The following is a 20,574-nucleotide window of genomic DNA, read 5'->3' as shown; positions in this document are numbered from 1 at the left end:
TTTTTAGTAGAGACGGGGTTTCACTGTGTTAACCAGGATGGTCTCGATCTCCTGACCTCGTGATCCGCCCGTTTCCGCCTCCCAAAGTGCTGGGATTACAGGCTTGAGCCACCGCGCCCGGCCTAATTTCACTTTTTAAACTTTGCATGTGGATATCCAATTGTTCCAGCACCATTTGTTGAAAAGACCATCATTTCTCTTTTGAACTGTCTTCGTTTCTTTTCAAACATCAGTTGACTATATTTGTGTGGGTCTTTTTCTGGACTTTCTGTTCTGCTCCAATGATCCATTTGTCTATTATTTCACCAGCACCACAGTCTTGATTACCACAGCTGTATAGTAAGTCTTGAAGTCAGGTAGTATCAGTTCTGTGACTTTCTTTTTCTTCAGTATTGTGTCGGCTATTCTGGGTCTTTTGCCTTTCTACATAAACTTTAAAATCAGTTTCCTAGTATTCACAAAATAACTTGCTGGGATTTTGAATGGAATATATTGACTCTATGGCAAGTTGGGAAGAACTGGCATCTTGACAATACTGAGTCTTCCTATCCCTGAATATGGAATAGTTCTCCATTTTCTTGGATTTTAAAAATTTATTTCATTAAAGTTTTGTAGTTTTCCTTATATAGATCTTATACATATTTTGTTAGATTGCACCTACATATTTTTCCTTTTTTAACTTGGGGCTACTATAAATGGTATTTTTAAAATTTTAAATTTCAGTTGTTCATTGCTGGTATATTGGAATGCAATTGATATTTTATTTATAGTCTTTGGATCCTGCAACCTTCTTATAATCACTTATTAGTTTAAGGAGGGGTTTTTAAAATTGTTGATTTTTGGGCATTTTCTGTCTAAACAATCATGTCATCTGCAAACAAATAAAATTTTATGTCTTCTATCCCAATCTGCATACATTTTATTTACTTTTCTTGTCTTACTGCATTTTAATATGATGTTGAATAGGAGCAAGTGAAAAGAAACATCTCTGCCCTTTCCTAATCTTGGGGGAAAAGTGTTTCTCACCATTAAGTATGATGTTAACTGAGGTTTTTGCAGATGTTCTTTGTCAAATTGAGGGAGTTCTCCTCTATTCCTAGTTTTTTGAGAGTCTGTTTCATGATTGGGTGTTGGATTTTTGTCGAATGCTTTTTATTCATCTACTGATATGATCATATGATTTTTCTTCTTTAGCCTGTTGATGTGGTTAATTTCACTAGTGAATTTTGGATGTTGAACCAGCCTTGCATAAGTGGAATAAAGCCCATTTGATCATGGTGCAGAATTTTTTTTATACATTGTTGAATTTAATTTGCTAATATTTTGTTGAGAACTGTTGCATCTATGTTCGTGAGAGATATTGGTCCTTAGTTTCCCTTTCTTGTACTGTCTTTGATTTTGATATTAGGGTAATGCTGGCCTTATAGAATGAATTAGGAAGTATTTTCTCTGTTTCTGTTTTCTGGAGCAGATGGTAGAAAAATGGTATAATTTCTTCCTTAAATGTTTGGTAGAATTCACCGGTGAGCCTTTCTAGTCTTGGTGTTTTGTCTTTGGGAAGATTATCAATTATCAATCCAATTTCTGTAATAAATATGTCTATTAAGATAATCTATTTCTCCTTGTGTGAGTTTTGGTAGATTGTGTCTTTCAAGTAACTAGTCAGTTTCATCTAGATATCAAATTTCTGGGTATAGAGTTGTTCACTATATTCATTTTTTTTTTTTTTTTTTGAGACGGAGTCTGGCTCTGTCGCGGGCTGGAGTGCAGTGGCCGGATCTCAGCTCACTGCAAGCTCCGTCCCCCGGGTTCCCGCCATTCTCCTGCCTCAGCCTCCCGAGTAGCTGGGACTACAGGCGCCGCCACCACGCCCGGCTAGTTTTTTGTATTTTTTTTAGTAGAGACGAGGTTTCACCGTGTTCGCCAGGATGGTCTCGATCTCCTGACCTCGTGATCCGCCCGTCTCGGCCTCCCAAAGTGCTGGGATTACAGGCTTGAGCCACCGCGCCCGGCCCACTATATTCATTTATTATCCTTTTAATGTCCATGGGATCTATAGTGATGTCCCTCTATCATTTCTAATGTTAGAGGTTTGTGTCTTTTTTTTTTTTTTTCTTCTTGACTAGTCTGGCTAAAGGTTTATCAATTTTATTCATGTTTTTAAATAACCAGATTTTGATTTCATTGATTTTCTTTATTGTTTTTCTGTTTCAATTTCATTGATTTCTGCTCTGATTTTTATTATTTTTTTCTGCTTACTTTACATTTGATTTGCTCTTCTTTTTCTATTTTCTTAAGATGGAATTTTAAGTTATTGACTTTAGATTTTTATTATTTTCCAATATATTCATCCAGTGCTGTAAATTTCCCTCTAAGCTCTGTTTTCACTGATTCTCACAAATTTTGATAGGTTACATTTTCATTTTCATTTAGTTCAAAATACTTTTTAATTTATCTTGAGGTTTCTTTGACCCACATGTCAGGCTGATGATTCTTTTCTTCTCAGCCCACTGATGAACCCATTAAACGCACTCTTCACTTCTGTTACAGTGTTTATAATTTCTTGCATTTCCTTTTTACACTTTCTTTGCGTTTCAATCTTACCTATTCATTTTTTAATATTGTTCACTTTTTCTATTATTAGAGCCCTTAGCACATTAATCATAGTTATTTTAAATTCCTGATCTGATAATTCCTAAATTTCTACCATATCTGAGCTGGTTCTGATGCTCATTTTGTGTCTTCTGACAGTATTTTTTGCCTTTTGGCATGCCTTGTAATTTTTTCTTGAAATCTGGACATGATGTGTTAGACCAAAGGAGCTGAGGTAAACAGACCTTCAGCCTTTGCTGTGAGGATTTTGTTTATCTGGCTTTCTTTCTTGCCATATTGCACTAACCATGCCCTCTATGACAATGGTGGAAAGAAATGGTTAGAATGGTCAATTTTGCCTTGTTTCCTATCTTAAGAGGAAACTGATATTTCACTAATATCATGTTCACTCTAGGTATTTAAGAATGTTCATTATCAGTATGAGATAATTTCCTTCTATTTCAAGCTTCCTGGGTTTTTTCTTTAATCATTAATGGTTGTTGATTTTCAAATGTTTGTTATACATCTGTTGAGGGTTAGAATTAATCCTTTATTTTCTAATCATATAAATTACATAAATTGGCTTTCTTTTTTTTTTTTTTTGAGATGGAGTCTGGCTCTGTTGCCCAGGCTGGAGTGCAGGGGCATGATCTCGGCTCACTGCAAGCTCCGCCTCCCAGGTTCACACCATTCTCCTGCCTCAGCCTCCCAAGCAGCTGGGACTACAGGTACCCACCACCACACCCGGCTAATTTTTTGTATTTTCAGTAGAGACGGGGTTTCACCATGTTAGCCAGGATGGTCTTGATCTCCTGGCCTTGTGATCCACCCACCTTGGCCTCCCAAAGTGCTGGGATTACAGGCATGAGCCACTGCACCCAGCCATAAATTGACTTTTTATGTTTTATTTTATTATTTTTTTTTTGAGACGGAGTCTCGCTGTGTCTCCCAGGCTGGAGTGCAGTGGCTCGATCTCGGCTCACTGCAAGCTCCGCCCCCTGGGTTCACGCCATTCTCCCGACTCAGCCTCCCAAGTAGCTGGGACTACAGGCGCTCGCTACCACGCCCGGCTAATTTTTTTGTATTTTTAGTAGAGACGGGGTTTCACCGTGTTAGCCAGGATAGTCTCGATCTCCTGACCTCGTGATCCACCCGCCTCGGCCTCCCAAAGTGCTGGGATTACAGGCTTGAGCCACTGCGCCCGGCCAAATTGACTTTTTAAAAATTAAACTTTACTTTGAAGTATATGTTGATTCACACACAGAAGTAACACAGGGATCCTGTGTCCTCTTCACCCAGCCTCCCCCAATGTCAACTCACAAAGCTACAGAGCAGCATCACAATCAGGATTCAAACATTAGTGCAGTTGAAGCACAGGACATTTCCATCACCACAAGAACTCCAGCGTTTGCCTGCTTCTAGTCACACTCCAGTGCCTTCAAGCAGGTTTTCCCCCCATATTTTATCTAAAGTTTATAGCTGTTACCTGTGGAAAGGTTAGTTCAGTGGGGGCTATTCTGCCATTACCAAAAGTTGGGGACTATTCTCTACTTTTTCATTGGTAAGCATGCTTTGTAGTTATGGAAATCATCTCTTTGTCAAGTGAATTGAAAACTCTCAGCCCCCAGTTTTTCTTTTATTTACCATATTTTTTTCCACAAAGAGTTTAAAAGTGTAAATATATTTTATTAGCTTTGTTTTCTGCAGTGCCTTCTGAATTTTTTATCCAGAGAGGTATTGAGATTTTCCTGAGTGGTCTTCTTCATTCTAAGATTATAAAAATATGCACCTTTGCTTTCTATTACTTTCTGTCTTTCTCTTCCTTTTCTTTGTCCTGCCCTGCTTTTCTCTTTCTTTCCCTCTTTCTTTCTTTCTTTTTTTTTTTTTTTTTCAGCCATGAGTATTTATCAAGTGCCTATAATGCGAGAAAGAGAGATGGTCCCTGCTCTCACAGAGTTTATCATCTTCATGACTCCAGGGTCTGGCTAGATTCAGAAATAACTGCAGCAAGCACTTGTCTGTGTACCCATCAGCAGCACTGGATAAAGCACATTTTTCATATTATCCGTCACTGTTACAGTGAGATTGTTAAGTGAGTAAAAATTATCCTTGAAATCTGTAATCATAGAGATGATGTGGTATATAATATCCAGCAAATGTACATTGATGGCTTGATTCCTTACATATCTGAGGGGTCTCCCTGGGATAATAGTTGCTATTTAGAATTGCCATCTTTCCTACTTTTAGGTGGCGTGGTTTTTCAGTTGAGTGTTCATAAGATAAGCATTACTGAAGGGAAAGATAGCAGAAAGAATTTTTCTTGGTTTCCCTCTTCATAGATGCCAGTGCTCCTGGATCAGAGCAGAGCCTCCTGCTCACGCACTGCTTCTGAGAGCCAGTGGCGACCACAGAGGGAGTGCCTTCTTTCTTCTTTCACATTTAAATCTTTTTTTGAAACAACTTTTATTAAATTTAATTTTAATTTTTGTGTGTGTGTGTGTGTGACAAGGTCTTGCTGTGTCACTCAAGCTGGAGTGCAGTGGTACAATCATAGCTCACCACAGGCTCAAACTCCTGGGCTCAAGTAATCTTCTCACTTCAGCCTCCTAAGTAGCTTGGACTACAGGTGTGCACCACCATGCCCAGTGAAATTTTAATTTTTTTTTTTCTTTTTTTCTCTACAGCCTAAAATGTTTAATTTCTTTCTTTTTTTTTTTTTTTTTTTTTTTTTTTTTTTTTTTTTTTGTAGAGACTGGGTCTCACCATGTTGCCCAAGCTGGTCTCAAACTCCCAGCCTCAAGCAATCCTCATGCCTCAGTCTCCCAAAGTTCTGGCATTACAGGTGTGGGCCATTGTGCCCAGCCTACACTGAAATCTTTGATCCTCTGAAGTGTATTTTAATACATGAAATAAAGAGTAGAGAGAAGGAATTTTGTTTTAGCAAAATGGATAACTAATTGTCCTAATATCATTTATTGAAACATTTATCATTTAAATATTTTATTTTGAATCGTCTGTATTAACCCTTAAATTGCCATGCCCTCTTCACAGATAGGGTATCTGAGAATAAGTTAAACGTGCTCTTTGAGGTCACACCCCTGGAAACTTGAAACACCAAAATTCAAACTAAGTCTATAGACTCCACAGCTCACTTTTCGCCCCTTCCCATTATAAACCACCTTGTCTAGTGCCAGAGCTCAAAAGAGGCCACGGGAACCCACTAATCTGCAGCCTCCTGAGAGACTGTGATTTGGAAAAGTTAAGGGCCCACCTGAGATTACCCAGCAGCACAAGGTATCATTAATCTTTTTGTCTAGTGCTGCCTTTCAGGAGAACGTGTTTTTAGAGAATGTCTTTGTGGTGCTCAAATAACTAAACTCCCTTAGATGATCCAAAACATCTCAGCCTACAGCACACTGGGCTTCGTTTTGCACTAATAAGGTTCTAGTGTTAATTTCAGAATCATATATTGCTATTTGAGATGCACCAGTTGGCTTTAGATGGGAAAGGGTTATAAGAAATTGGAAGGTTTACACTGCAGAGAGGGAGAGTGAGGGTTGGCATGTGGCTGGTACATTCCTTCCTTTTATCCTACCCTTTTGTGGTGAGGAAAGTATGCTTTGCAGAGAGGTGAGAAGGAGGAAAAGCAGTTGGCTTGGCAGATGGACCAGGAGTGCTGCTCCCAACTGGGGCCCACGGGGCAGGAGCCCTCACATTCCACAGAGGAAGGTCAGCAGGAAATACTGACATCATGTCCATGTCTATGGACGGCTGGAATGCTCTGTGGTTCCTGACCCATGTGAAAAATATGTGAGGTTGAAATGGGGAGATGCCCACTGCCATGAGCCTTGTCTCCCAACATCTAGGTTTCCACCATCTGCTTCCCTTCAGAGCCCTGAGAGAGCAGCCCTGCAGACACTGTTCATGGACACTGACTGTGGCAAGAGGCGGTGACAGGCCCTTGAGCTTAGTGGTCCACAGCTAGTAGGATTGATGATGGGGTAATGTGGGATCGATAGGGGGAGTAACATGGTATTAATAGTGAATTCTCTGTGGGGTGGCTGGGGGCACATCATGGGCCTGGTGGTTGTCGCAGCTCTGCTCTTGTCTTACTGTCTGTATGATAGAGCTTGGCTAAAGCCAAAGGACACCCTGGACCTGCCCCCATTGCCCTAGAGGAGAAGGCAGGGCAGGTTCTTTAGTCACAGCTGCTTCACCTGTTCTCTGTTCTCTCTGCTCTCAGGCTGTGGACGGTGCTGAGCCCACAGGAAAGTCTCTGACCTTGTAGACCAAGGCTTTGCAACCTATCTGTGGGGAATAATATGTTTTATTAATCTCCAGTGTGGACAGAGATTTTAACACCCCCTTCCAGTACTTGTGATGGGGCTCGGACACTACGTCTCTCTGCCCACCACTCACCAGGATGGGGCCAGACAGCCTCAGCCCTCCATCTGAGGTAACACCCCAAGCCGGGAACCTCTTGGGAAAAGGCAGAGTTGCTATGCCAAATAAATCACATGTCCATTTAGTAATAAACCAACAAAAATAACACAAGTGGATTTTTGGGATGTTTCCAAAGGTGAGCCTCTCTGTCCAGTGGAGCTGAGGAATCTGGACTGAGAGGGCCCAGGCTGCAGTCCGACCCCCAGCACCTTACGCAGCCAGTGTTCCCAGTACTGTAGTCACAGCTGAGTGGAAAACAGTTTACCAGACTTTGATGATGTTCACAAAACAACCACAGCCCTGGGCATGTTGTGTGCTCTTTGTAAATTAACTCACATAATCCTCACGACCACCTTCTAAGATGGGCACTGTTGCCTTCATCTCACCACGCTGGACGGCACACTCACCGAGTTCCTGACCTCCTCTTCTCTATTGGTTTGTTCTCAGGCCGGAAAAGAGGCATAAACTTGGAGAACCCAAGACCCCAGCCCGGCGTGCAGCCCCAGCAGCCAGACCAGCCTTGGGCAACAGCGCGAAGTTCAGCCGTCTGCGTCTCCAGTGCTCCTATTCCATTGCACCTGAGAGGGATTTCGGAGGACAAACAGGCAAATAATGAAAGATACAAATCTTCACTGTGCGATTGTGATCAGTTGCTTCTCCTATGCAACCCTCACCCCAATAGAGACACAGTCTCTCGTCGGAATGCTACTGCACACCCTTCTCAGCAACCCCCACCCTCTGCCCCCCACTCCCCACCAGAGCAACCAACATCCTGATGTCTCCCGTCAGAGGTAAGCGTGGTCTGCTTTTGAAAGTCACGGACATGAAACCATGCAGAATGTACATTTTGTGTCTGAGATTCACTCACCTCCTTGTGCAGAACCTTGAAGTCCTCATGAAGAAATGTGGCCCCGTTAGTGTCCTGCACCTTTTCTCCTCTCACGGATTGTTAGGACCCAGGTGCTGTGCTATGCCTGCTAGGGCCAGTGTTTGACAAATTCCCCACTTCGCGAAAGAGGAGGGGTAGTGTCTGGAAGTGATGGGCCCAGTGACGGGCCCATTGTCTGTCCTGGAGGGCCAGACCCATTGTGCCAGTGAGTGCAGGCGTTGCCCACCGTTGCATGTGTGGCCCTAGACACACTTGCAGAACTGGCCCCAACAGGGAGTTCAGAGAGATGGTTGCACAGGCAAGTGAATGAGTGAGTGACATTTCGGAAGCTGAGGTTTGCAGCTGCTGCCTGCAATCTGTTCTGAAGTCCAACAGCAGCCAACGGGTGGGGAAGGGGTCAGGCTCACCTGAGATGGGAAGGTGGGTTCCCCCAGGCGGAGGCTGGGCAGAGGGAATCATTGTTGGGACATCTCTAAAAATAAGTGACAGAAAGTTCAGAGTTCTCCCACGCAGTCTAGAAACACAGATTCTTCCTGCACAGATTTTTCTTTAAAGTGAAGCAGGAATTTCAATGCTCTGAACTGACACCAGCAAACCAAGGCAGTTCTGGCTCATCCAAGGGTTGTGGTTCTTATTTCAAACTCGAGAGGCCTGGACTAAGATGCATCATCACTAACCAGGCTCCAACAAGGCAGAAATGCCGCTTTATCAAAACCACCGCAGGCTGGAGGGTGATGAAGCTGCCTTGCCAAGGCTGGGACCACCAGCAGAGGCACACTCAGCTTCCAGGTGGGGCCCGCCAGCTGGGGGCTGGCCCTGAAGATCACAGACTCCCAGACCGAGGGGGAGGGAAGGTCGTCTCATCCAGCGGGGGCACCTGTCCAGCCTTTTCTCCTGCTCTGTAGAACCCGTGGGGTCATTTCAGGAAACAAAATACACGAAGCTATCCAGCCTCAAAGCCATAAGTAACTGAGTAACTGAAAAATTAGACCTAAGCTTCTAGAACAAGGTACAGAACATCCTCCCCCTCCCTTGGGTCGGGAGCTCCCAAAGGCATTTCTTATTCCTCTCTGTTCTTCTGTCACGACCAGGGCTGAGTGTGCGTTCGAGCTTCTCCTGCATCATGACCAGGATGCTCCGGGACATGTTGTCCACGTCTGTGTCAACCAGGCCTGCTCAGAATCTCCCCAGGGGCTTTTCCACGATGCCCATCCAGGCGTCACCCTCACTCTAGGCCAGGACTCCAGGAGGAGACGCCATGCTCTGAGGATTCAGTCTCTTCTTCATCCTTCCCAGCACCAAGGGTGTTGGGTGCACACAATAGGTGCCCCATAAGTATCATAAGACCACAATGTTTTGGGTGCACACAGTAGGTACCCCATAAGTATCAGAAGACCACAGTGCTCCTAGTGTCCTCCTCCTAAACACCGCACTGCTCACTATGCAACATGGTTTGCACAGCTCTTCAAGGGAGAAAAACAAACTTCTCAGAACTCTCCAACAAAATACAAATGTTTTGGTGCTGAATATATTGTATTTAACTCAAAGCATTGGATGCTGTCAGGCCGGCCAGGTGATATTTATGAAGAGTCTTAAAGGCATTTGGTTTTTTTTGTTTTTTTTTTTTTTTTTTTTTTTTTGAGACGGAGTCTTGCTCTGTGCCCCAGGCTGGAGTGCGGTGGCGCGATCTCGGCTCACTGCAAGCTCCGCCCCCCCGGGTTCACGCCATTCTCCTGCCTCAGCCTCCCGAGTAGCTGGGACTACAGGCGCCTGCCACCTCGCCCGGCTAATTTTCTTGTATTTTTTAGTAGAGATGGGGTTTCACCGTGTTAGCCAGGATGGTCTCGATCTCCTGACCTCGTGATCCGCCCATCTCGGCCTCCCAAAGTGCTAGGATTACAGGCTTGAGCCACCGCGCCCGGCCATGGCATTTGTTGTCCCAACATTCTACTTCTGGGAATTTATCCAGGGGAAAGAATTCAAAATGCAGAAAAACTATGGCCAAAAATACTCATTGTCGTATAGCATTATTAGTACTAGTGAAAAGTGTACACTGACAAAATGTCGAATAGGGAGGTTATTAAGCGGCTGTGGTAAATTCTCTGAATGTATGGTCATGGAGAAAGAGAGAATAACATTTATCAAGAATTAATAACATTCCATCCATGAGTTATGATAAAGTAATCTGTGATAATTCTGTTCTAAAAGATATAAAATTATATATATGACATATGAGCACAACCTTTTTTTATTGAACTACAATATAAGAGTTCTTAAGGGAAATATGGCAAGATGTTCAAGGATGGTTTGTGGTTTCTCTGGGTGATGGGATTCTAGGTGATTTCTTTTACATTTTTTTTTTTTTCTATCATGAGCGTATTCCAATGGAAACCTCCAATGGGACGCCGGCCCCACCCTGTGTGCTGGCTTCTACGGCTCCCTGTCATGTCCTCCGCACCCTCTCCTCTCCCACGAACACAGTTCCTGGAGACCTTGAGTCCACATCCCTGGGGCTCTGCACACTGCGCGTCCATTTGTGTCTCCAGCGCCGTGTGGATGACTTCCCCGCGTGTTTCCCCCTCTACACAGTTGAGGAACAGAGAAGATCTCCACTTGCCAACGAACACAGCACTAGTGGAGCCAATTATTGCTACATCCACTGATAAAGTTCAGGGGGAATTAAATTTTTTGGTCCATGGGTGCAAATCGCCTCCAGGCACCTTTACTGTCTCAGTGCTCTCCTCAGGAGGCTGCTGTTGGTGGCCAGGGATTTTGCCATAGCAGAGTTCTCACAGATTCCCAAACAATAGCACTCAGCTGTCTGCCTCTCTGGCAGCAGGACGGACATTCGCAGCTTTGGACTCACTTTCTTCCAAATATGAACACTTTCAAAGACAGGGATCTGCCAATGACTTTACCAGGAGGGCCTTGCAGGAGCTGTCACCGCTGTGGCATGCAAGAAAGCAAGAGTCCTCCAGGAAGCCGGCCAAGAGGCGCCTTCTCCTAGGCCAAACATGGGCAACGTGAGAATAAGAATACACAAAATCAGGAGAACTAACAGGAGGCTGTGAGGAACTCCCCCAAAATAATGAGGAAGCTGGAGAATAAGACCAGCCTGGTCTGAGTAATGGCTGCTCCGTTGGAGGCACAGGAGTGCAGAGGCAGCGAGACCTGTAGAAGACCCCTAGCTGTGCTGGGCGGCGACTCCAGTGAAAAGCTGCTAATCAAACACATCTAAAAAAACCATTTTAAAAATAAGTCTGTAAAGGCAAAACAGGTTAATAGTATTTTGACACTAAGCTTGTAGTTATAACAGATACTTTAAGAGGTCAGTCCCAGTTGCCACGGTGACTGCAGCTCAGGCACCGCAGAAGTGTGTGAAGACAACAGTGAGGGAGTCGCAGCCTGGAAGGGTGGGTCCCAAAGTCTCACTGGCTGATAGGGTTTGGCTGTGTCCCCACCCAAATCTCACCTTGAATTGCAGCTCCCATAATCCCCACGTGTTGTGGGAGGGACCTGGTGAGAGGTAACTGAATTACAGGAGCAGGTTCCTCCTGTGCTGTTCTTGTGATAGTGAATAAGCCTCACAAGATCTGATGGTTTTATAAAGGGCAGCTCCCCTGCACATGCTCTCTCACCTGCCGCCCTGTAAGATGTGTCTGCTCCTCCTTCGCCTTCCACCATGACTGTGAGGCCTCCCCACCCATGTGGAACTGTGAGTCCATTAAACCTCTTTTGTTTTATAAACTACCCAGTCTCGTTTAAGTCTTTATTAGCAGTGTGAGAATGGACTAATACACTGGCAAATACCAGGGACAAATGTGGTGGTTGTTGTAACAAGAAGGATGACAATCCCTGCCTACTGAGCACACCGTGTGCCGGATGCTGCAGCACACGTGGGTGGAGAGGCCTCACTCAGTCTCACAGTGACCCCACGAGGCAGGCGTCACTGCCTCAAGCTACAAATAAGGAAACCGAGGCTTGAGAAGAATCAGTGACGTGTACGAGATCATGCAGTTAATAAGCAATCAGGGCCGTGTTTGCAACACAGACAGAACTTTCAACCCTTATCAGCAACATGGAAGTAAGTAACTCAAAGGTTAATTCCAGAAAGTTTCCTTACTCAAAGTGCATCTTGGCATTGATTTCACATGCAGCAAGCCTCATCCAAAGCAATGCTAAAAAATGTCATCACCCCAGCCGCTTTCCCAGGCACCTGCTTGTCAGGTTTTAAGGTGATAAAGAAAGAGGAAGGATCATGTAAACACCCACAAAGAAATACAAGGGGGCTATCTAACTATTTTGAAATTAATCCCCTAGACTTTTGGAATGAGGATACTTTGAGGAAAAGGTTACGGCAAGTTTGAGTCTGTCACCAACCTGCATCCCAGCCCCAGCAGGCCCTTCAGGTAACAAATCAAAGCGCTGTGTCCTGGTTGCTTGCCCCTGCAGGCCTGGCCAACACTTTCTCTTAAGCGGCACCCACTGACCGGGTGCTTGGCAGCCTCCTCACCTTCTCTCTTCGCTTGCTACATCTGATCCTTCAACAAGGCAGGAGTCCTGCGTCTACAGGCTTCTCCAGGAGCAATCTGTCAGGCTAATGAAACGGCAGCTACTCCCCAGGAGAGTCCTGGAATCCTTGCTGAATCCTGGAAGCCCCAGGCAACCATAAGACCCAGAATCTTTGCGTCACAGTTTAAGCCAGAGGTAGGGTCCCAGCAGGGGCCACTGGACCTTGCAGGAATGCCCCCACATCCCACCCACAGGATGTTCTGGACCCCATTTCTGTTGTTGAGGTGAGGCTTTATTTTATTTCGAAAGTGTAGTACTTACGAAAAAGTCAATATAGTTGTATCTAGGAAGTAAAGATTTGTTTAATAAATTATTCAAAACTTCAGTGTATCCTATTGCAATAATACTGACACCAAGTAAGAGAAAGGATGATGATACCCACCAAAGGGAAGTTAAGACCATCTTCTTAAGTAAATCAGAACTGGTGCCTGCATAGAATGCGCTGCTAAAAGATATTTAAAAGCAGTGAAAACACAGATGCGACCTGCTGCGTTTGTAACGTGCGTCCGAGTGTGATTTCATATGACAGTTTCCCAAATTGCACCCTTCTGTGTACAGATTTCCAAGTTCTGCCATATCCATGTGCTCTGAATTATTTTCTACCTAGGGCGTCTTCGATAGACTCATTAAGTACATTTAAATGTAAAATACGTTTACACTTAAATACATTTAAATACATCTGTGTGAGACTGCAGGTCCATCTGCTGCTCATTGTTTTCTACAGCACACTAAAATAAATTAGTAACTATTTTTAAAAATATCCATCCAGGTACCACCTAGAGCCCTGTCATACCCCTCTGATCATCATCCACTGGCACTGGGTGTGACACCTTCCCCATGGGAACATGGCAGCGCAACTCAGGAAGAGTCAGAGGACAGTGGGAGTCAGAAAAGAGTGGGCAGCGCAGTGCCCAGCCCCACCCGGGCGGCAGTGTCCTGAAATGTCAGCACGCTGGCATTTTATCCTACTCCTTTTATTAGGGAACCTGAAATTTAAAAACATAGGCAGGCCCCACTTATCAACACAGGTAATTTCCTGTCTCGAGTGCATTCTCACCGAAGCAGACCTTCCTATGAGAGATGGGCGCCATAGTTTGGGTTAACACGTAAAACTTGAGTAGTAACCAAGATGGCACTCTTTAAACTTCAAACAATGTTTTTACAATTAATTTTTTTCTAATTATAAAAGTAATACGTGCAGATTGCAGACCGTTTGAAAAATACAGGAAAACACAAAGAAGGAAAGAAAAATTATGCAGAGATAACCACTACTATGAAGTGGGCACTCAGTTCCATTAGGAAAAATTCCTAGGGGAGGAATTAGGGAATCAAATATTGAGTTTTCCTGTCAAGTGTGGTGCCAGCTGTCCTGGCTGGCCACACATAGCCCACGTGCCAGGCCAGCCTGCGCCCCTCCATCCCTCCACACACATCCAGAGCCAGGGGCCCAATGGCCTCTCCCACAGCTAAGGTTCAGCAGAGCCAAGGTGGCCGCCAGGCGCGCTGGTGCCCTCTGCATGCATCGCTACCTCCTGGGAATGGGCCAGGACTGCAGAGTGGCGGAGCGCTTAGGAAGGCTCGGTGGAGACAAACTGGCAAAGTATTTTTTAGTGCCACAAAACCAAATACATGCAAGAAAGCTGTAAAAATTGGAGGAAAATGACATTCAAAGGGATTCTGCCCTTGGATCACCATGACAGCATCTTTAATTCTTGCCTTAATTTAAGGAAATAAAGCTTAAAATCAAGAGTGATGAATTATAAGATTTTTAAAATTTCTTTTCTTTTTGCCAGGAAAAAACAAATTCAAAGAGTAGGCCTCACAGAGATGTTCTCACAAGAATCAAATCAATTCAGACTCATATATTTTAAGTTAAAAGGAAGCGTTGGATATGTATATATATCTTTGTCAATTCCCTGCTTTACCTGATTTTTTCACTTATTTGACCAAATATTTCAACAAATATAAAGGCTCCCGAGTGTTCAGCATGTTTCTGCATCTAGTCACATGCTTTTTCATGTCCCTTAGTGGAGTTTTGTATTTCTGTTTGCTTTATAAATGTGTGCATGTTGGGTTTTATATTTTTATGTTCTCAGACTTACCAGTCCTCCCATCTCTGGTTTCTGCCTTTGGCATCATGCTGACATCTCTCAACTGACCCAATTTTTTCCTATAGTTCCTTACAAAATTTGTTGTTTCTTCAATATAAATTTTGTACTCATTTCTAACGAGTCCTGGGTATTTAAGATGCTGGGTTGTTATTTCGAACAGGCTCCCCCTCACTCTTGCTTGCGAGGTGGTTATTGCTAGCATCTGGGAATGCTATTGGATTTCTATATTGATTTTACTCACCATCATTGTAATTTCCTCTCTTAATTTTACTAACTTTGAGTCCATCCTTTGGAGTGTTTGGGAAAGTTTTGTGGCTTGAAATTCTGACTCTGGAATCAACCAGACCCGCATTTGCATTCCAGGAGTAGCATCTGCAAGACGTAAGCCTTGGGCAGGTCCCGAGTCTCTGCAAAATGTGTGTGGAATGAGACAGAGTGGCTGGAAAATGTATACAGGGCCTGGCACAAAGAGACGCTTGGATGTGTCGTCTGCAGGTGGTGATAGTTTCTTTTTCTTTCTTTCAAATACTGCACATTTTGTTTATTTGTTGATTGCTTTTGCTGCACTGGTAAAGCTTCTAGAGAACCTGTGGATACAGGGGGTCTCCTGCCGCAGCCCTGAGCTGGAGAAGCCCCCTGTTTTTGCGCTGAGGGTGGGGGTGCTTCACGTTCAGGGTCAGGAGGCTCCTCTCAATTCGTGCATGGTGCAGACATCCCTGTGGTCTTCTTTGATAGATTTGGGGAGCCTGAGTTACTTCTGTGGCTGAAGAAGTCCTCAAGTCCCAGTAGGAGGAAGCCAGGGAGCCTTTCAGTGCTGCATGGATTGGATATGACATTTAAATACCTTACAGGGACTGCACTTGGCCGAAGTCCGGATGGTTTCTGGGACAGCTGGGCTCAGGGCAGGGTCCTGTCAGGCTCCCTGGGTGTCAGCAGCCCCTGCCCGCAGGTGCTGCTCTCTGAGCCTCCCCACCCCCACTTCTGCTCCCACCGGGAGGATCTGCTGGCCTGGTGGGGCCCAGGAATGCCTAAGGCTTTCCTTCTCCTCCCCCACCTTTCTTCTCTCTTGGTTATCTCTAAGTCTAATGAGTTGTGGAAATGTGTTGGGCAAAACCAGATGTGAAGCCTCCAGGGAGAGGCAGCCTGTCTTCAGCAGGGAGATGTATGACTTTCGATGTGCAGCCAGGAGGGTGAATAAAAGCTAGCATGTAGAACACATTCAAGTGCGTTTTCCACTGACTTTAAAAAGCAAAAACATGTTAAGGAAGTTTCCTTTTATTTCTGGTTATCAATAATTATTTTTCAGGTAAGGTTGCTAAATTATATCATTGTCTTTTCAGCAATAATGATGAAAACCAAAGGATTTCCTCTTTTTGACCTACTTCCCTTTCTGATGTGATGAATTAGTGTTTTGAATTGTATAATATATATTAATATGACTATATTTTCTAATATTGAACCAATCTTGCGATCTTAAGATAAACGCAGACAAGTCTTATGTATTATTATTTTACTATGTGGCTAGATGTGATTTGCTAAAAATTCGATTAGAAATTTCCTTTTAAGTTTTTTTTTTTTTTTTTTTTTTGAGACGGAGTCTCGCTCTGTCGCTGGGGCTGGAGCTGGAGCGCAGTGGCTGGATCTCAGCTCACTGCAAGCTCCGCCTCCCGGGTTTACGCCATTCTCCTGCCTCAGCCTCCTGTGTAGCTGGGACTACAGGCGCCCGCCACCTCGCCCGGCTAGTTTTTTGTATTTTTTTTTAGTAGAGACGGGGTTTCACCGTGTTAGCCAGGATGGTCTCGATCTCCTGACCTCGTGATCCGCCCGTCTCAGCCTCCCAAAGTGCTGGGATTACAGGCTTGAGCCACCGCGCCCGGCCTCCTTTTAAGTTTTTAAGATCAATTTTATTGAAGTATAATTCATGTATAATAAACCCTTTGGAGTGTCCAATTCAATGACCCACCACAACCAAGACACAGAACGACCCAGCCCTCCCTCCAGACTCTGCGGATCCTCTGCAGCTAGGCCCCTTAGCCCCGCACTTGGAGCCGCTGATCTGTTATCACTGTGTGTTTGTTTGACTTTTTTGCATTAAATGTGCTACGTTCTGATTATCCACCTTCTGTTGATGACCATTTAGGTGGTTTCCAGGTTTTGGCTGTTGTGCAAATATCTGTGTGACCATAAGTTTCCATTTCTCCTGGATCAACACCTACAAGGGGAATGGCTGCATCATATGATAGGTGGAAACTTTCAAACTGTTTTCCAAAATCGTGCCACGTGCTGGCTTTTCTGGTTGCTCCACATCCTCACTAATACCAGCTATGGTCAGTCTTTTTCATGTCACCTTTTCTAGTGGATTTGTACTGGAGTCTCTTTGTAGTTTTAATTTGCATTTTCCTGATATGCTTATTCAACACCCATATATCTTTTATGTCTGTCAGTCATTTGCCCACTTTTTCGTCCGGTCATTTGCCACCTTCTCATTGATGCATGAGAGTTATTTTATTTGGACACAAGTTTAGATATATGTATTGCAAATATTTTCTCTATTCTGTGATTTGCCTTGTTGTTCCCTTAATGGTATATTTCCCAAAGCAAAAGTTCTAAATTTACCAAGTTTTTCTTTAATAGTTTATGGTCTTTTGTGTCATAGCTAAGAAAGATTTGCCTGCTTCTAGATTTTTCTCCTAGAAGTTCTATAGTTTTTGGTTTTACATTTAGGGCTGTGATTCATTTTGAGTTAATGTTGGTGTATAATATCAATCAATGTTCATTTTTTCAGCCAGGTGCAGTGGCTCACACCTGTCATCCCAGCACTTTGGGCAGATCACTTGAGGTCAGGAATTCGAGAGCAGCCTGGCCAACGTGGTGAAACCCCCATCTCTACTAAAAATACAAAAATTAGCTGGGTGTGGTGGCAGGTGCCTGTAATCCCAGCTACTTGGGAGGCTGAGGCAGGAGAATCGCTTGAACCCAGGAAGTGGAAGTTGCAGTGAGCTGAGAATGCACCACTGCACTCCAGCCTGGCGACAGAGTGAGACTCCGTCTCAAAAAAAAAAAAATAAATAAAATAGGATTTTTATGTTAATAAAGGACATTGGTCTATGGTTTTCTTTTTTTGTTATTGTTTTTGCCTGGTTTTGGTATTAACATTAATTTTGTAAAATGAGTTGGAAAGTGTTCTCTCCTTTTCTATTTTCTAAAGGAGATTGGGTAGAATTATAAATTCTTTACACATTTGGTAGAATTCTCCAATGAAACCATCTGGGCCTCGAGATTTCACTTTTGGCAATTTTTAAATTACAAATTCCATTTTCTAAATAGTTATAAAACTATTCAAATGATCTATTTCATATTAGATGTGTTGGGGTCGTTTTTTGTTTAATGAATTGGTCGATTTCATCTAAGTGGTCATATTTACATAGAATCGTTTGCAGTATTCCTTTAATATCCTTTGATGTCTGCAGGGTCTTTAGTGATGGCCCCTGTTCATTTCTAATATTGATAATTTATGCCTTCTCTCTTTTTGGTCGGTCTTGCTACAGATTTGTCTATTTTATTGATCTTTTTAAAGAAAAAGTTATTTGTTTCCTTGATTTTTCTCTTTTATGTCTTTTTAATCTCCTGTCTGCGATATAATTGTCATAAATATCTCCTCCAGATATATTCATATTTAGAGCTACAGTGGTTTAATTTTTGCTTCATCAAATATAATTTAGAAAATTTGAGAGGAGAAAAAAGTTTTCCTCTTTGATCATTTTCTTTCTGTGTTGGGAAGCCCCTTTAGCCATTCTTTTTGGATGGACCTGCCAGTGACAAATGTTCTTAGTTTTCTTTCAGTTAAGAATGTCTCAATTTTCCCTTTCAATCCTGAAGATTATTTTTGCTGAATACAGACTTTTGTGTTGGCAGTTTTGTGTGCTACTTCCTTCTAGCCTCCATGGTTTTTGATGAGAAATCTGTTGCCATTTGAATTGCTTTTCCCTATGGGTAAAATGTCATTCCTCTCTGTGCCTCTACTTTTCAGAAGTTTCACTATGATGTGTCTTGGTACGAATTTTTTTGAATGTAACCTGTTTGGAGTTTTTTCAGCCTCTCATATTTGTAGGTTTATGTCTTTTGCCAAATTTCTTAAGTTTTCAGTCATTTTATTTTTGGTGTTTTTCCAGCTCCATCCTCTTTCTCCTCTCCTTCTGAGATTTTGATGACATGAATTCGGATCTTTTGTTATAGCCCCGCAAGTCCCTGAGGTTCTGTTCATTTTTTTTCCAGTCTATTTTCTCTCTGTTGTTCAGATTGTGTAATTTTTATTGTACTTCTGTTTCACTGATTCTTTCCACTGTTTCTTCAATTTTGCTGTGGAGCCAACCCATTGAGGTTATTTATAAGGAAGGACTTACTACTGCCATTGTGTTGCTTGTTTTCTGGTTGTCTTGTAACTCCTCTCCTCTCCTTTGTTACTGTCAGCCTTTGTAGTCAAGTGATTTTCCCTGGTAGTATGTTTTAATTCATTGCTTTTTATTTTTAGTGTATCTATTATAGGTTTTTGCATTATGATTACTATGAGGCTTACAAAAACACTTTATAGACATTTTGAAGAGATGACAACTATTGTAGATCTCTGCTTTTTAAATCATTTTTCTCTCTCTTTATATGGCATTTCATCAATCTCTTTAAGTTTACTACTATTTTCCTCTATTAAACCTGAACTTTTTATTTCAAATATTGTATTTTTTAGTTTTAAAATTCCATTTGGTTCTGTTTAATATTTTATATTTTCCTGCTTAGATTTTTTATATTTTCATTCATCATAAGCATATCTTTACTTTGCTGAGCACAGTTACAATAGCTGTTTTAAAGTATTTGTCTGGTAACTCCAACAGTCTTTCCATCTCAATGTCGGAAACTAAAAGTTGTCATTTCTTTTGAAGATTGGTAATATTTTTCTTGGTTTTCATATGTCAAATAATTTTGGATTTTATCCTAAATATAAATTTTATGTGTAGTGGCTCTGGATTCTATTTCTCCAGAAAGGGTTGACAATTTTTGCTTTAGCAGGCAATCACCTTCCTCAAGAGAGGAAGCTTCTAAACCAAAGCTAGTGGTCTGCAGAGCAAAACCAAGGCAGGCAGACCTCCTCTGTCCAAGAGGACACTCGGCTTCACTCAGGAGAGATTCACACGTGAGCCGACGGTGGAGGAGGCATTGATTAGGAGAGATTCACATGAGAGCCGACGGTGGAGGAGGCGTTGATCAGGAGATAATTCACACGTGAGCCGACAGTGAAGGAGGCATTGATTAGGAGATAATTCACACATGAGCCGACAGTGGAGGAGGCGTTGATCAGGAGATAATTCACACATGAGCCGATGGTGGAGGAGGCGTTGATCAGGGGAGATTCACACGTGAGCCGACAGTGAAGGAGGCATTGATTAGGAGAGATTCACACGTGAGCCGACGGTGGAGGAGGCGTTGATCAGGAGATAATTCACACGTGAGCCGATGGTGGAGGAAGCGTGATCAGGAGATAATTCACACGTGAGCCGATGGTGGAGGAAGCGTGATTAGGAGAGATTCATACAGAATCTGACAGAAGAAGCATTGATTAGGGCGATGGGGCACAGCCAAAGGCTGCTGCACGGACAGAGCAGGGCCAACCACAGGCAAAAGGGCCCCCTCAGATTGCTGGCTGGCTCTGTTTATACCTCCACCTAATTACACGTAAATGAGGGGTGGGTTATTCACGAACCTTCTGGAAAGCGGTGTGGAGGTCATGCGGTCCGGGTAACACAGGTTGCTTCCTTTTCAGTGACCAGCATCATTTGGTGCAGCCCCCAGAGTCTCATGACAACTATCTTGTTCTGCTCAAGAGCCCTGTACGGTCCCCTCTTCTGTGGATGGAAACTGAGGCACAGCAATGACAGCATCAACGAAGCCACCCAGCTCCTGGCCCAGCTGTGCTCT

General features: G+C 43.3%; 1 long non-coding RNA gene across 2 annotated transcripts; it reads left to right on the top strand.

Moving 5' to 3' along the window:
• Nucleotides 1-3,815: 3,815 nt before the first annotated feature.
• Nucleotides 3,816-10,184, top strand: LOC105485237 (uncharacterized). 2 transcript variants are annotated; one of them, XR_011614555.1, is made up of 5 exons: nt 3,816-4,153; nt 4,487-4,684; nt 6,836-7,048; nt 7,483-7,826; nt 9,016-10,184. It is a non-coding gene; the product is annotated as an uncharacterized lncRNA (long non-coding RNA). The 2 variants fall into 2 exon arrangements; XR_011614554.1 differs by lacking the exon at nt 6,836-7,048.
• The last annotated feature ends 10,390 nt before the right edge of the window (nt 10,185-20,574 follow it).

This window comes from Macaca nemestrina, chromosome 16 (genome assembly GCF_043159975.1).
Source record: "Macaca nemestrina isolate mMacNem1 chromosome 16, mMacNem.hap1, whole genome shotgun sequence".
Taxonomy (NCBI): Eukaryota; Metazoa; Chordata; class Mammalia; order Primates; family Cercopithecidae; genus Macaca; species Macaca nemestrina.
Note: the sequence above shows the minus strand (reverse complement) of the source record. Positions and strands in the feature narration are given on the sequence as shown.